General features: G+C 42.1%; 1 pseudogene; it reads left to right on the forward strand.

The window, feature by feature from the left end:
• LOC115798510 (uncharacterized) overlaps positions 1-14,625 on the forward strand; it is a 198,229-nt pseudogene that overhangs the window by 14,881 nt on the left and 168,723 nt on the right.

Here is a 14,625-nt window from a genome sequence, read left to right on the forward strand (position 1 = left end):
TAATAGTTCAAATTATTTAGACCTCAATGACACTCTCCTGTACCTAAGGCTGAAAGTATCCAATGCTGATGGAACAGACTTGGCTGCTGATGCACGTGTGGCTACAATCAACTATCCTCTCAATACAATTTTCATTCAATGTGATGTTACCCTAGGTGATAGGCTAATTTCACAAGCCAGTTCAACCCATTCTTACCGAGCAATTATTGAGACTTTACTGAATTACTCTGATCACACGCTCAAGACTCAGTTCAGTGTGGGCTTGTTTGTAAAAGATACCGCTGGATCAATAGATTCCACTGTACTTGATAATGGACCTAATATGGGGTTCGTAAAGAGGGCCTATCACTTCAAATTCTCTGGATCTTTCACAGTACCTGGCCCTCTTTACGAACAGGCGTTCGCTCACCAGGGGGGCGTTTAATTTCAATTACCAGGCACAAAAAATTCCAAAGGTCCCCTATCAGACAGAGCTGAAATGGGCCTGACTTCCGTGTAAGTCTTCTCATCTATCGAAAGGGGGCGTTTTAGGGGCTGCCTAGATAAAAAAGATATCCCTGAACCATCCTGACTTTCCGTGTCCGGTCTGGTAAAATGATTTGCTGCGTTTGTGATCACATCAGACGCTATGTTCTCAACAGCCGTCTTAAGATGAGGTTGGACGACATTGAATCCTCTTCTTAAAAATGGGGTTACAAATCTGAACAATTTAGAAAACATGGACGCAAAACCTTTACCATACATCACAGGTGCTCCGGAAAAACCTGGCAATCCATGACCTGCTTGTGCCTGATAGTATGGTATAAATCTGTTATTATCGGTGATCATTTTGGAGGAAAAAACACTAAAACTTTTTTGCAGGTCTGAAATGGAGTTTTACAATTGTTTTTCCGTATGTAAAGTTCACAGGCTCGTTCTGATCCGTTTTAATTTCAATTTGGATATTTTCCAAATGTTTTTTAGCCAGAGGTAGGTAATCTGGTTTGTTAAAAACCTGAGTAACAATTTCACCGTATTCTCCTTGTATTTTAACGGTTCTCAGTAAGGGCGCATAGGAATCACCGACCAGTTGAAGACTGACAATGTCAGAATAACAGTATAGATGGTAATTACCAGCATTTAAATCTGGGGGGTAAGGAACTATGCTGTCACACTTAAACCAATTCCCAGAGGGCAGGCCTAGCATATAAGCCAGAGGTGCAAAGGTTCGGATTTGAAACAGACTATTGCCAGCTAATTCAATTTTTTTTTCTATTGGATTAAATCTTATCTGTACCAGAGGATCAATTTTACGTAGAGTAAAATCCAATTCAGCACAGAGTTGAGTGAGGTCTGAGTAGAACCCTCCTCTAAAATGTATTTTATGGACTGGAGGTAGTTTTTGAGCTGGTGTTGATTTTTTTCTCCATTCAAAATAAGCCAACTCCGTAGGAAGATTGTGCCATGTTCTCGGATAAGATATTTCCGTTAAAGCAACCTGCCAGTCTTCTTGTAGGTCAAGATGTTTGGCTAAATCGACTCTGAAACTTGAACTGGTGTTATTTTTGAAAACATTCATACTAGAATTTGATGGCAAAGTTACATAGAACCCCTCACTTTGTTGTGTCATCTTTAGTTTGTTTTTTTTTAGCGGAGCCCCCTCTTCGTGCTTTACTTCTTAGGTTCAAGTTGATAATGTCCTTTTCCTTAATCCAAGTGTTAAATTTACTCGGCCAGTTTCTCCATTTAACTAACACGAGTCTCTCATGGCCCTGTTTACGTTTAGCTAATATCTTCTCCACATGATATAGCTTGTCTTTGCACACTTTAACTTTCTGAAGTTCATGTTCATAAAACGATCCTAATATTTCCTCACCATCATAATCTTTAATTTTATAGATTGGTGGTGTAGACGGTATACATTTGCTCACAGAAAAGATCTCACTGGTCCAGCCTTGTTCATATTTTTTATCGAATACCCCTCTCAACTTAGATAACCTTACCAAGTCACCCTCTTTAAGCTTCATCTTTACTTTCTTGGTGTATGGAAAAGTTTGTAACAGTCGTAATTGTGATGTCTCTTTACGACAGTCTGGCCTTTTTGTGTTGATGATGTCACCAGTGTGCGCCCACCGCTCCTCAGTAGAGAGCGCGGGAGATGTGTTTTGCAGACGGACATTTTGGATTGAGGCAGACCTTTTCCTTTTCCTTATTTTTTGTACCGTCATAGGTTGTATGAACACTGCTCGTTTTCATGTGTGTTTATGTAGCAGCCGTTCAACCGGGCTTCATAAGGTTGTGAAGATTACATTTATTAAAAGGGCAATACTGAAATTCTCAGTGCCAGTGTGCTTGTGCGTTTTTTTTGGCTGCCCGCCGCCTCCTCTTCACCACCGAACACAACCCAGACGTTACAAGTTCCGTATAAATTTTGAAATACCTGGGGTGTATTTTCAAAATTTACTTGGTTAGGTGTCATTTTAATGGATCTGTGATAAGTATTATTATAGCTGTTCAACAAATCAGGCAATATCTCAATATATCTGAACGTATTTTCAGATGTAAAATATCTAAACATTTTTGATTTAAGTGTTCTATTGAAACGTTCAACTACAGATGCCTTCAGATTGCTAGCTGTAGAAAAATGATTAATAGAATTCTTCTTCATTAATTTCTGGAAACTTTTATTGAAAAACTCACTTCCTTTATCAGTTTGTAACTTTTCAGGCACTCCACTCTGTCTCAAGACCTCAGCAAAGGCATGCGTGACGTCAGCAGCTGACTTAGACCTCAAGGCGATTGCAAACGCCCTCTTTGAAAAAACATCGATCACAGTAAGCATGTACTTGTACTGATTATTAAACTTAGATAAGGCCTGCGTGTCACAGAGATCAGCTTGGAACTGATTCATAGGACGGGGGACAAAAACCCTATTTCGGAGAAAGTTAATTCGTACTGGTTTATGGAGCGTATATGCATCCTGCCCTGATAAGAACTGTTTCACCTTGTTAAGTGTGGTTGTTGATTTCGTTTGTGCAGCTCTATAAAGTTTCTCAACCCCTCCTAAGCTCCCAGGATGAGCTGGGTCATAATATATCTTTTTCAGTGTATCAGTCTCAGCCATCTGTGATCCTTAATGTGTTTTACATATATGAAAACATTTTAAATGTGATAGTGTAATTTATTTAATGAACAAACACACAAAATAGTTATAAGATTCCATAACTTTTATTTTCAAGCAAAGTTCAAACCATAAAACATTTTTTTCAAACAAAAATAAAACCTTGTTCAAACCATAAAACATTTTTCTAAAACTTCAAACCATAAAACATTATTCAAGTAAAGTCAAAACATTTATTATTTTTAAGTAGACGGCATGAGTGATAAGTCAGATTCAACCCACAAAAGATAATTTTCATTTAAGATTCGATCTACAAATGTTCGTTTCACATCAACAATGGTATCTTCAAATTCTGAAAGAGCCTGGAAAATGTCTTTGGCTTCTCGAAGCTCGTACAAATACGCTTCGGCAGCCCCCATTAGGCGAACACGGTCAGGTGTAAACCCTTCCAAACGGAGGATTTTCAATAGAGTGTCGATGAAATGACCATTCCACAATCGTTTTGTTAAGTCATCATAATACCTGAAAAAATAATGTCGCTCAGGAGGATAAAGACAGGAGTGTCTCCTCTGAGAAGGGTGAAACACCTTGCACCCCTCGCATATCTCATGCATGTGCTTTTGTATGACCAGATTCAGAACAGTCTTTAATGTGAGTTTCAGTAAGTCGAGAACCGGCGCTGGCAACCGTCCAGCGGTCTCTGTGACCTGCAAATCACCAGAGATAGGCTCGTCTCCGAGGCTTTGCCAAAGATGATCATCCGACCGATCGTTCCAGCCGGGCGGAGACCAATCCACAGCCACTTCGGATTCTGTTTCTGGGTCTGCAGGCCTCAGGATGGTTGAGGCGCTCGGAGACCGGTTCTGTGTGTTGTCGGGACTGTCCATGGTTGTGTTTTACAAAAAAAAAAAAGAGTCAGCGAGGGTGCTTTTAAAGGGTGAGAGGGGAAAAGAGGGAGGGGATTTCGAAGCTGGTAGGAGGGGCTCTGTTTTACAGATTTATATTTTTTTCTTAATAAAAACAGCATTTTGTTCTCTTTGTGAAATATTAAATAGTTCATCAATTTTTGAGGTTTTCAAGTCCATAATCTTCACCCACTCCAACAAAGGGATACGCAGTACATTGTGAACCATGTCTGACTGAGAACTGTAAATGTCTAATAAAAACAGATCATCATTTTGTTCTGTAATCTGTCTACTAGCCTTAAAATACCATCTACCGAATGCTGATTTTCTGGTCTCCCAGAAGCTAAAGGTCACAGTACCGGTGAGAGATGGCCGTGTGCTCTGATGTTCTTCTCTTTCATCGATCACCAAAGGACGGTCGTCATCATCGTCGTTTTCTTGTTTAATCTCGCAGCAATCTGTCTGGGTGGCCTGGTCTTTTGCAGGTGGCTCTGGTTCTTCACGTCGGCTATATATAGCCGACGTGTATAAATATATATATATATATATATATATATATATATATATATATATATATATATATATATATATATATATATATATATGTATATATATATATATATATATATATAATGTGAAGCTCTGAACTCTGCTGATCCTCTTTGAATCCTGGATCAGCTCAAAGGCTTCAAGATGTTGTTCAGACGTGTTGAACTGACTGAACATTGATGGACTGAAGCTTCCAGTCACAGTGAGTCAGTGTGTGTGTGTGTGTGTGTGTGTGTGTGTGTGTGTGTGTGTGTGCTTGGCTGCACACACTTCTTTAATATACAGACTGACACAGAAGGACACAGCTCAGCTTAAAGCAGCTCAAACTCCACTACAGTGTATTCTTGAATCTGCAGGGAAACTTTGAATGAACTCACTCTGATATGAAAGCTGGAGGCAAAACTTCAGTTTCTGTAAAGCCTCCAAAAAACACTGCAAACTGATCACTTCCTGATTTTTGCTCCTCCCAACAACTCTGTTTCCTTTTTAAAGGTTTCACTTCACTTTCTGGAACTCGGAGCTGCAGCTGATCGTCTCCGTGTGAAGGTAACGAAGCAGTCTGTGAGCTTTTCCTGGCTAACATCAGCTGTGTGCAGCTTAGAAACACCACAAATCTGCCGCTCCATAGTTCACGGTAAGGGACTCACAACTGGAAGTGGAAGCAGGGACGGAGGAGGCCGATCGTTACACGGTCTTCCGCCATTTAATGTGTGTGTGTGTGTGTGTGTGTGTGTGAGTGTGTGATCAGAGTTAGTTGATGGTCAGCAGCTGAGCTCAGAGTCGTTGTTACTGTGGATCCACTCACTGATGACTGAAGGCAGCTTTTCCTCCATCAGTCGGTGGAGGAGGCGGAGAGGAGAAACCGGCTGGTTAATAATACCTGTAACAATAAGAGTCTGGGTGTTGCTGTGGGTGGTTGTGTGTCTGCGGCAGACTGGTCCAGGGTGTAGCAGAGAGGCTCCAGCTCCACTAAACTGCATCAGCAGAAGAAAATGAACGGATGCAACAAGAGTGTAACGATGGTCTCGTACCCGTGTTTCTGTGACAGAAATCACAGCGGGCACTTTGTCCTGGATGATTTATACAATCTAAAAATTAGCTTAATTAGACTCACAAATAAACATGTTTTTGTGTGTTTGTGGCTCCAGTTTTCATGATTGTGGTGAAGCTGAATAGAAACGTGGAGTTACTGCAGGTTGAAATGTTGACCAGCGTCAGCAAACATGAACACACAGCAGAGTCTGAGCTTCTCTGAGGGCCTCACAGAGGCAGCAGCAGAGAGGGTGGAGGCAGACACATTTATATTAACCACACACACACACACACACACACATAAAGAGTGTTTGTGTGTATGTACTCAGTCCTCCAGTGACTCCAACAGGAAGTGTTTCTTTGCTGTCAAATTAAAACAGGTTTTCATTTTAAGTTGAAATTTGAATCTTTAGTTTTGGGCATTATTAAGACTTTTAGTTTCATGTGTTTGTAACTCAGTGCTGAAAGTAACTGAGTACATTTACTCGCTCGTGTCTGATGTAATGAACATGAAACAGTGTTGAGCTAAAATCTGCTCACAATGAATCCAGGTGCAGGTGTGTGACAGTTCAGCACTGATGGACTCACATCCCTCCATCTGAGTGCAGATCATTGATCCTGTAGTTGTAGAGCTGAATGTGCTCAGATCAATAACAGGATGTGTGAAGAATAATAACAGCAACAAGAACATTTACCAAACAGTTTATTAACTTTGGAGAAATTATGAACAAGCATCAGTGCAGACACCTGTGTTGTTCTTTAGTGTTGTGTCACTGACAGAAAGAAATGTCCTTTTAAAGATGAAATATTGATGATGTTTATTTGCTGCTTTGTCAGCAGCGGCTCCTGAAAAGCCCACAATCCATCAGTTTGAGCTGCTGCTGCTTTCTAACTTTGTGTAACCACTGAGATGAGTTTACAGACACAGGTCAGCTGGAACTGAGCATGTGCTCAAATGCTGAATGACTCTGTGAACACATCATAAACTCATCTGCCTCTCCTCAGCTTCATCTTCATCAGCTCCTCCTCCTCCACCTCTCTGTGCTCTCCTCCATCTGTCCTCTTCTCTCTCTGCCATTCTTTCCCTTTGCTGCAGCGCTGACACATTATTATTGATCAGCTGTTAGAGGCTGAATGTCACAGCCACAGATAATCTGATGCTTTCCTTTGACCATCCAGTTTGTCTTTATTGGCTCTGCCATTAAATCCACCTCAGTGATGACTGAGTTTCACATGGATTTTTACATCCAGCACAGATTTAACACCAACACAAATCCACAGTTAAAGTACAATTCAATTCAATTCAATTCAAATACTTTATTATCCCCAAGGGGCAATTTGTTTTGCAGCCAACAGCAAGAGTAAATAAATCTATAAAAACAATCAAACATGCAACCAGGGACACAATCATCTAAAAGAGTTCAGAAAGTTAACAGTATTGGGAATAAAAGAGAATTTAAATGTTTGTTCTGCACTGTGGCAGAAAGTTCCTCCTTCCTGAAGGTAATAACTGATACTTTGAGGACAGGGGGTGAGTACTATCACCCCGAATCCTTTCTGCCTTTTGGGTGGCTCGAACCCTGTACAGGAGGGCAAGATCACTGAGAGTTACATTTGCCACCTTGCTACACAGTTTCACAACGTTCTCTAACCTTCTTTTGTTCTTGAGGCTCAGAGAACCGAACCAACAGATTAAAGAAAAAGTTAAAACAGACTCAATAAAACAATAAAACATTTTCATAAAAATGTTATCCACGTTAAAACCCCTAAGCTTTCGATACAAATACATACGCTGATGAGCTTTTACACAAATGGCATCTGTATTTGCATCAAATGACAGTTTGTTGTCCAGTATAGTGCCCAAATATTTGTGTTTCTCCACTACCTCTATTTCCTGGCCATGAATATGAACAGCAGGTACGGATGAGGTTTTACGACAAAAGTCTTTGATCATTTCTTTTGTTTTTGATGCATTTATGTCCAGAAAGGAATTCCCACACCATGTTAGAAAATCGTCTACAACCGGACCATGGTCAGGATCTGCATCATGGAGCAGAGAAATAATCACTGAGTCATCTGCATATTTAATTCTATATCTGTTCTTATAGCGGCTCTGACACTCATTTGTGTAGAGAACAAATAAAAGTGGAGAAAGGACACAACCCTGAGGGGAACCAGTGGAGGATAAAAGCAAATCTGATCAAATGCTGTTGACTCGCACTCTGTTAAAAAATCTATGAGCCAAGAAACCAGAATCAAGATTGTATGTACAAATAAGACATCTCGCTAAGATACTTGGACCTCCCAGCAGGTCCAAGTACATTTACTGCAGTACTTTACTTCTTTGTTCTCTTAAAGTTCTGCTACTATATTTGAATATTTGCAGGTTGTTTCTCTTTTTTCTGCTCGACACTTTTTCACAGCTACAGTTACTTCAGCCTGTACAGATTCAAAGTACAGCTTACATGTTACTGAGTGTAACAGAATCTACTTTCAGTACTTTAAGTACACGTCACAGTGTCAAAGTGAATCAGTGTGTGTGTGCTGGGCTGATGTGTGTTTCCTCTGCAGGTGAAGGTAGAAAGTGTGTGTGAGCTGATGTGAATTCAGCAGCATGGATCAGTGTGAGGACAGAGAGGAGGGAGTCCCTCCCTCTAAAACCACTCTGTGTGGGGAACATGAGAGCCAGACCAAAGCTCAGAGGTGAGATGACCATCTCTAACTGTCCATGACTCTTCTCCATGTCACAGCTCAGCACTCATCACTGCTGCATCATTATTCACAGGAACCAACCTGAACCTGAACCTGAACCTGAACCTGGACCTGAACCTGCACCCAGCTGTGTGTCCTTTAAGAGCGACTGGTCAAAGAATCTTGGTGCTAACTTTAAATCAGGTGTTCCTCCTCCTGCAGAGAGGTAATGTGTGTCTAAATGTTGTTCCTGACTCAGTGTTTCTGAATAAATTCTCCATCATGTTTAATGTCAGCTCAGCTCTTTTTCACACACATTTCTGTGTTCATATGTGAAGCGGTGTGTGTTGGAGTTTGTTGCACAAACACAGCAGTCAGAGTGTAAAGAATGGATGTTGTAGGAGGTGTTTGTGTAGTGAAGAGGCTGAGTGTCTGTAGGACTGCAGCTGCTCCAGCAGGGGGCGCCTTTGTGCTGTGTTTCAAACACTCAGGTGTTGCTGGAAGGAGGAGCACAAATACTTTTTTCTGCTTTGATGACACTTCTTCTCTGCTCGATGTCCTGGGGAGAGGTTTGTCTTTGTGAAGGTTTATATTGTTTTATCGTTTGTCAAAACGAACAACAAAATTTCCATCTAAAACTTAAATAAATTTCCAGATGACAGAGAACAAAGTAATGTGCAGAACAGTGTAAAATAAGGAATTATTAAATCGGTTTCAGTTGACTTTCACACATCATGGAAATAAGAGCTTTCATTTTTTTCACAGAAGGGCAGCTTGGTGGTGAGCACTGCTGCCTAAGGTCTTTGGTTTTCTTCCACTTGGAGTCTGTGTGTGTTTTCTCCAGCTTTTCCGGTTTCCTCCCGCAGTCCACAGACATGCACTTACTGAGGTTAGGTTAATTGGTGATTCTAAATTGCTCATAGGTGTGGATCTGAATGGTTGTCTGTCCCTCTGTGTTGGCCCTTCAACAGTCTGGTGACCTGTACAGGGTGTACCCTGCCTCTCACCCATAACACCTGAGATAGGCTCTTGATGGATGGAGGGTTTGATCACCTTGCATATGCTTCATTTTGCTGAAATTTAATACTGAAATATTGAAATAAAGAAATGAAACTGGTATTTTTCCATTGTGTTAAACACCAGGAGTGTAGTAACTAAGTTAGTCCTAAAAATGAACCATGATGTTGATGTAATTCATATGGCAAAAGCAGTTCGGAGCTGCTGTTTAGAAAAGTGCTCTATAAACAAAGAAACATAATGTGATGCTAATTCTTGATGATTCCTTCACAGAGTGGATCAGGAGAGCTCAGAGGTTCCCAGTGGTCAGTCTGCCCAGCAGCATCAAACACAGCTGGACTCCATATTTATGGTTTGTACATGTACAACAACTATGTTTCCATATATTTTGTTTGCAATCATCTTTTCACTCCATTTTATGAAGCATTTCTGTAGATCAGTGGATTATCATTGTGTCCAACATGGATCTGATTGGCTCTATGATTCAGTCTAATTGGGTCGTTCATATAGTTCCAGCTGCTGGAGGACAACATCATCACTTTTGTGAAGAATGAGCTGAAAAAGATCCAGAAGGTTCTGAGTCCAGATTACCCAGAATACTTAGAGAGTCATGGGGAGGGTGACACGGCCTTGGAGGGTGAGGAGGAAGAGCAGAAGAGAAGCAGAGAGGCTTTTGTGAAGATCACACTGCACTTCCTGAGGAGAATGAAGCAGGAGGAGCTGGCTGACCGTCTGCAGAGCAGTAAGAGGATTTCTCTGAAGATTTAAGCTGCTGCAAAAATAAAATATTTACTAATGTCTCAAGAGATGGACCAACATGTTGGCCTACTTAATATAAATAATTAATTTTATTAGCTTATTATTGCATTTTCAGAATACATTGCTCCAGTCTGTCAACAAGAACTTAAATCTGCTCTGAAGAAGAAGTTCCAGTGTGTGTTTGAGGGGATCGCTAAAGCAGGAAACCCAACCCTTCTGAATCAGATCTACACAGAGCTCTACATCACAGAGGGAGGGGCTGCAGAGGTCAATGATGAACATGAGGTCAGACAGATTGAAACAGCATCCAGGAAACCAGACAGACCAGAAACAACAATCAGACAAGAAGACATCTTTAAAGGCTCGCCTGGAAGAGATGAACCAATCAGAACAGTGCTGACAAAGGGAGTGGCTGGCATTGGGAAAACAGTCTTAACACAGAAGTTCACTCTGGACTGGGCTGAAGACAAAACCAACCAGGACATCCAGTTCATGTTTCCATTCACTTTCAGAGAGCTGAATGTGCTGAAAGAGAAAAAGTTCAGCTTGGTGGAACTTGTTCATCACTTCTTCACTGAAACCAAAGAAGCAGGAATCTGCAGCTTTGAAGACTTCCAGGTTGTGTTCATCTTTGATGGTCTGGATGAGTGTCGACTTCCTCTGGACTTCCACAACACTGAGATCCTGACTGATGTTACAGAGTCCACCTCAGTGGATGTGCTGCTGACAAACCTCATCAGGGGGAACCTGCTTCCCTCTGCTCACCTCTGGATAACCACACGACCTGCAGCAGCCAATCAGATCCCTGCTCAGTGTGTTGACATGGTGACAGAGGTCAGAGGGTTCACTGACCCACAGAAGGAGGAGTACTTCAGGAAGAGATTCAGAGATGAGGAGCAGGCCAGCAGGATCATCTCCCACATCAAGACATCACGAAGTCTCCACATCATGTGCCACATCCCAGTCTTCTGCTGGATCACTGCTACAGTTCTGGAGGATGTGCTGAAAACCAGAGAGAGAGGACAGCTGCCCAAGACCCTGACTGAGATGTACATCCACTTCCTGGTGGTTCAGGCCAAAGTGAAGAAGGTCAAGTATGATGGAGGAGCTGAGACAGATCCACACTGGAGTCCAGAGAACAGGAAGATGATTGAGTCTCTGGGAAAACTGGCTTTTGATCAGCTGCAGAAAGGAAACCTGATCTTCTATGAATCAGACCTGACAGAGTGTGGCATCGATATCAGAGCAGCCTCAGTGTACTCAGGAGTGTTCACACAGATCTTTAAAGAGGAGAGAGGGCTGTACCAGGACAAGGTGTTCTGCTTCATCCATCTGAGTGTTCAGGAGTTTCTGGCTGCTCTTCATGTCCATCTGACCTTCATCAGATCTTCAGTCAATCTGCTGGAAGAACAACAAACAACCTCCCAGACAGAGCAACACCTCTACCAGAGTGCTGTGAACAAGGCCTTACAGAGTCCAAATGGACACCTGGACTTGTTCCTTCGCTTCCTCCTGGGTCTTTCACTGCAGACCAATCAGAGTTTCTTACAAGGTCTGCTGACACAGACAGGAAGTAGCTCACAGACCAATCAGGAAACAGTCCAGTACATCAAGAAGAAGCTCAATGAGAATCTGTCTGCAGAGAAAAGCATCAACCTGTTCCACTGTCTGAATGAACTGAATGATGGTTCTCTAGTGGAGGAGATCCAACAGTCCCTGAGTTCAGGACGTCTCTCCACAGATAAACTGTCTCCTGCTCAGTGGTCAGCTCTGGTCTTCATCTTTCTGTCATCAGAAGAAGATCTGGATGTGTTTGACCTGAAGAAATACTCTGCTTCAGAGGAGGCTCTGCTGAGGCTGCTGCCAGTGGTCAAACAGTCAAAAAAAGCTCTGTAAGTTAAGTTCCTTTTCACACCGGATGCGTTGCATAAAAAGACACGAAATTCCGAATCTGTCGGATGTAAACTTGTCATGTAAACTACATACACACCGGACGTGTTGCATTTTTGCGAATAAATCACTCTCATAAAATGCACTGTAAAAAAAATGAAGTCCACATCAAACGATGATGTAATGAGGTTGTGATGTTTCTAAACAAGAGAAGGAAGAAACAGAGATTCTGCGTTCATCCAACTCATAAGAAAGCGGCAGCATGGAGAGTTTTATGGTTTGATCCCGGAGTTGAAGCTGCATCACGGCCACTTTCGCGCACACTTCAGGATGTCAGTGGGCAGTTGTTGTTGGCAGACTTGGGATCACATGTGTAATGAGGCAGAGAATAATTTCAGATAGCTGACTGACTCAGAACAGTGTGTAGCTGTGTGTCTGAGGTAAAATAGTATGAGTTTACTGTTCCCACATCACTGTATATTCAGTAAATTTTGAGCTATGAGCTCACGTGTTACTAAATGCAGCGCTCTGATTGGTCAGGTCTGTTTGTTCGCTTGCGAAAGTCAGAAAAAAATAAATTGATCCGAAAAAATAAATGCCGCAAATTTGTCCTGTGAAATGACGCAGTCGGTGTGAACGGCTGCATTAAGAACAGGAGCGTCTGAAAAATATTTTTGATGCACGAAACATTCGCACGGAATTTACGCGTCCAGTGTGTAAAGGCCTTTATCCTAAAGCTTTTGTGACTTAAATACACTTTACAGGAAATCACTTATTTTTGTTAAAATGTAGTGATTTCTTAGTTTTTTGCATATTTGTCACATTTAAATTTTCATGTGATGCTGCCTGCCAGATGGGATGAGGACCCCAATGCAGGACTCAAGACTCGGGAGTAACTCAAAACACAGCTTTATTGCTGGAAAACACACGGGGACTTAAGGCCTATTCACACCGGACTATGACGAAAATATTTCGTCAATGAAATTAACACTGGGCTCCAGCAGATTCCAGGAATGACATCCAAGATCTTGGTCCAGAAAAGCACAGTCCTGGGAACAGCTAAGGTACTGCACAGACCCAGCGTTCTTATTTGTATTTAGTTTTGAGCTGTGTTTTCCATTGTGTCATTAGTCCTTGGCCTTCTTGCTTCCGCCTAGCGTACAATGTCAAGGTGCTGGATTTGGGGTGAAACCAGTGGCCATTTCGTAGTCGGTATCCATAGCCAGTCTTGTCAATGATCTGGCTGAGGGGATTCAGGCCTATGCAGAACAGCAGTGGGTACAGAGCATCTCCTTGGTAAATCCTGCACTTGATGGTGGCTTGTGCTATTGGCTTAAAGTTGGCCTCTAGTGTTGTTCTCCACATTTCCATTGAGTTCCTGATGAAGGCACTTAGTGTCCTATTGATTTTGTATAGTTTCAGGGTCCATGTGTGCAACATCGAGTCATAGCCTTTCTTGTAATCAGTCCAGATGGTGCACAGGTTGGTCAACCTGGTCTTACAGTCTTGAGTGACTGCTCTGTTTACCAGTAGCTGGTGTTTTGCTCCTCTGGTATCTCTGACAATTCCTTTCTGGAACCCGCTTATGTATTGAGCCACATGCTGCTCATCTTAGCTGCTATGATGCCTGACAGGAGTTTCATGTTGTACTGAGGCAGGTTATTGGCTGGTAGTTGGATTTGACTGGTCCGTTCTGGGGGTCCTTGGGGATCAGGACCATGTGGCCTTCAGTCAGCCATTCTGGGTGTGTCTTAGCCTCTAGCAGTAAGTTCATTTTTGTTGCCAGGCGCTCATGGAGTGTAGTTAGCTTCTTTAGCCAGTAGGTGTGAATTATGTCAGGACCTGGTGCTGTCCAGCTCTTCATATGTGAGACTCTTTCCTGGATGTCTGTCACTGTGATGGTTACTGGAACCTGTTCAGGGAGGTTGCTGTGGTCTTCTCTTAGATCCACTAACCACTGAGTATTGGTGTTGTGTGACGCATCCTTCTCCCATATGCTCTTCCAGTATTGCTGTATCTCCAGCCTTGGTGGGGGTGCTGTTCTCATGTTGTTCCCACTGAGAGTAAACCTTGGATGGTTCAGTGGAGAACACTAAATATATATTGATCATACAAGTGTGACAAATATGTAACAAACTAAGACATCATTAAGGGGGCAAATACTTTTTCACAGCACTTTAATTATGGTTCTGCTATCCACCTCCCTTATCGTACCAAAATAAATAAATAAATAAAAATTGTGAAACACAAACAGGCACATCGTGAGTTTGTTTCTCACTTTCCAGCATGTGTTACGCCCATCTGCAATCCCTACTTTCTGTAGTGGCACTGAGAGCGTTTCGGGTTCAAGTTTACTTGCTAGATTTCCTCTTGCTTCAACTGCTGTCTGGTCTATTGGGCTAACTTCATGGCTGCACATACACAGCAGGTAATCAGGGCAAGAGGAAACAGCAGGGCACAACAGGTGAAGCAAATGAAACTAACAACATAGGGGAAGCAAAACTAAATAAAAGCACAGGGAACACAAGACTGGCAAAATAAAAACAGGAAGTGACTAACTAAGGTACACGCAGACTAAATACGGGGGACTGGCACACAGACACGGGACAGACGCAGACCTGTCACAACACTAGGAATAAAACTCAATAAGAAAACACAGAACGTAAATATTGCCACATGGCG

Source organism: Archocentrus centrarchus, chromosome 2 (genome assembly GCF_007364275.1).
Source record: "Archocentrus centrarchus isolate MPI-CPG fArcCen1 chromosome 2, fArcCen1, whole genome shotgun sequence".
Lineage (NCBI taxonomy): Eukaryota > Metazoa > Chordata > Actinopteri > Cichliformes > Cichlidae > Archocentrus > Archocentrus centrarchus.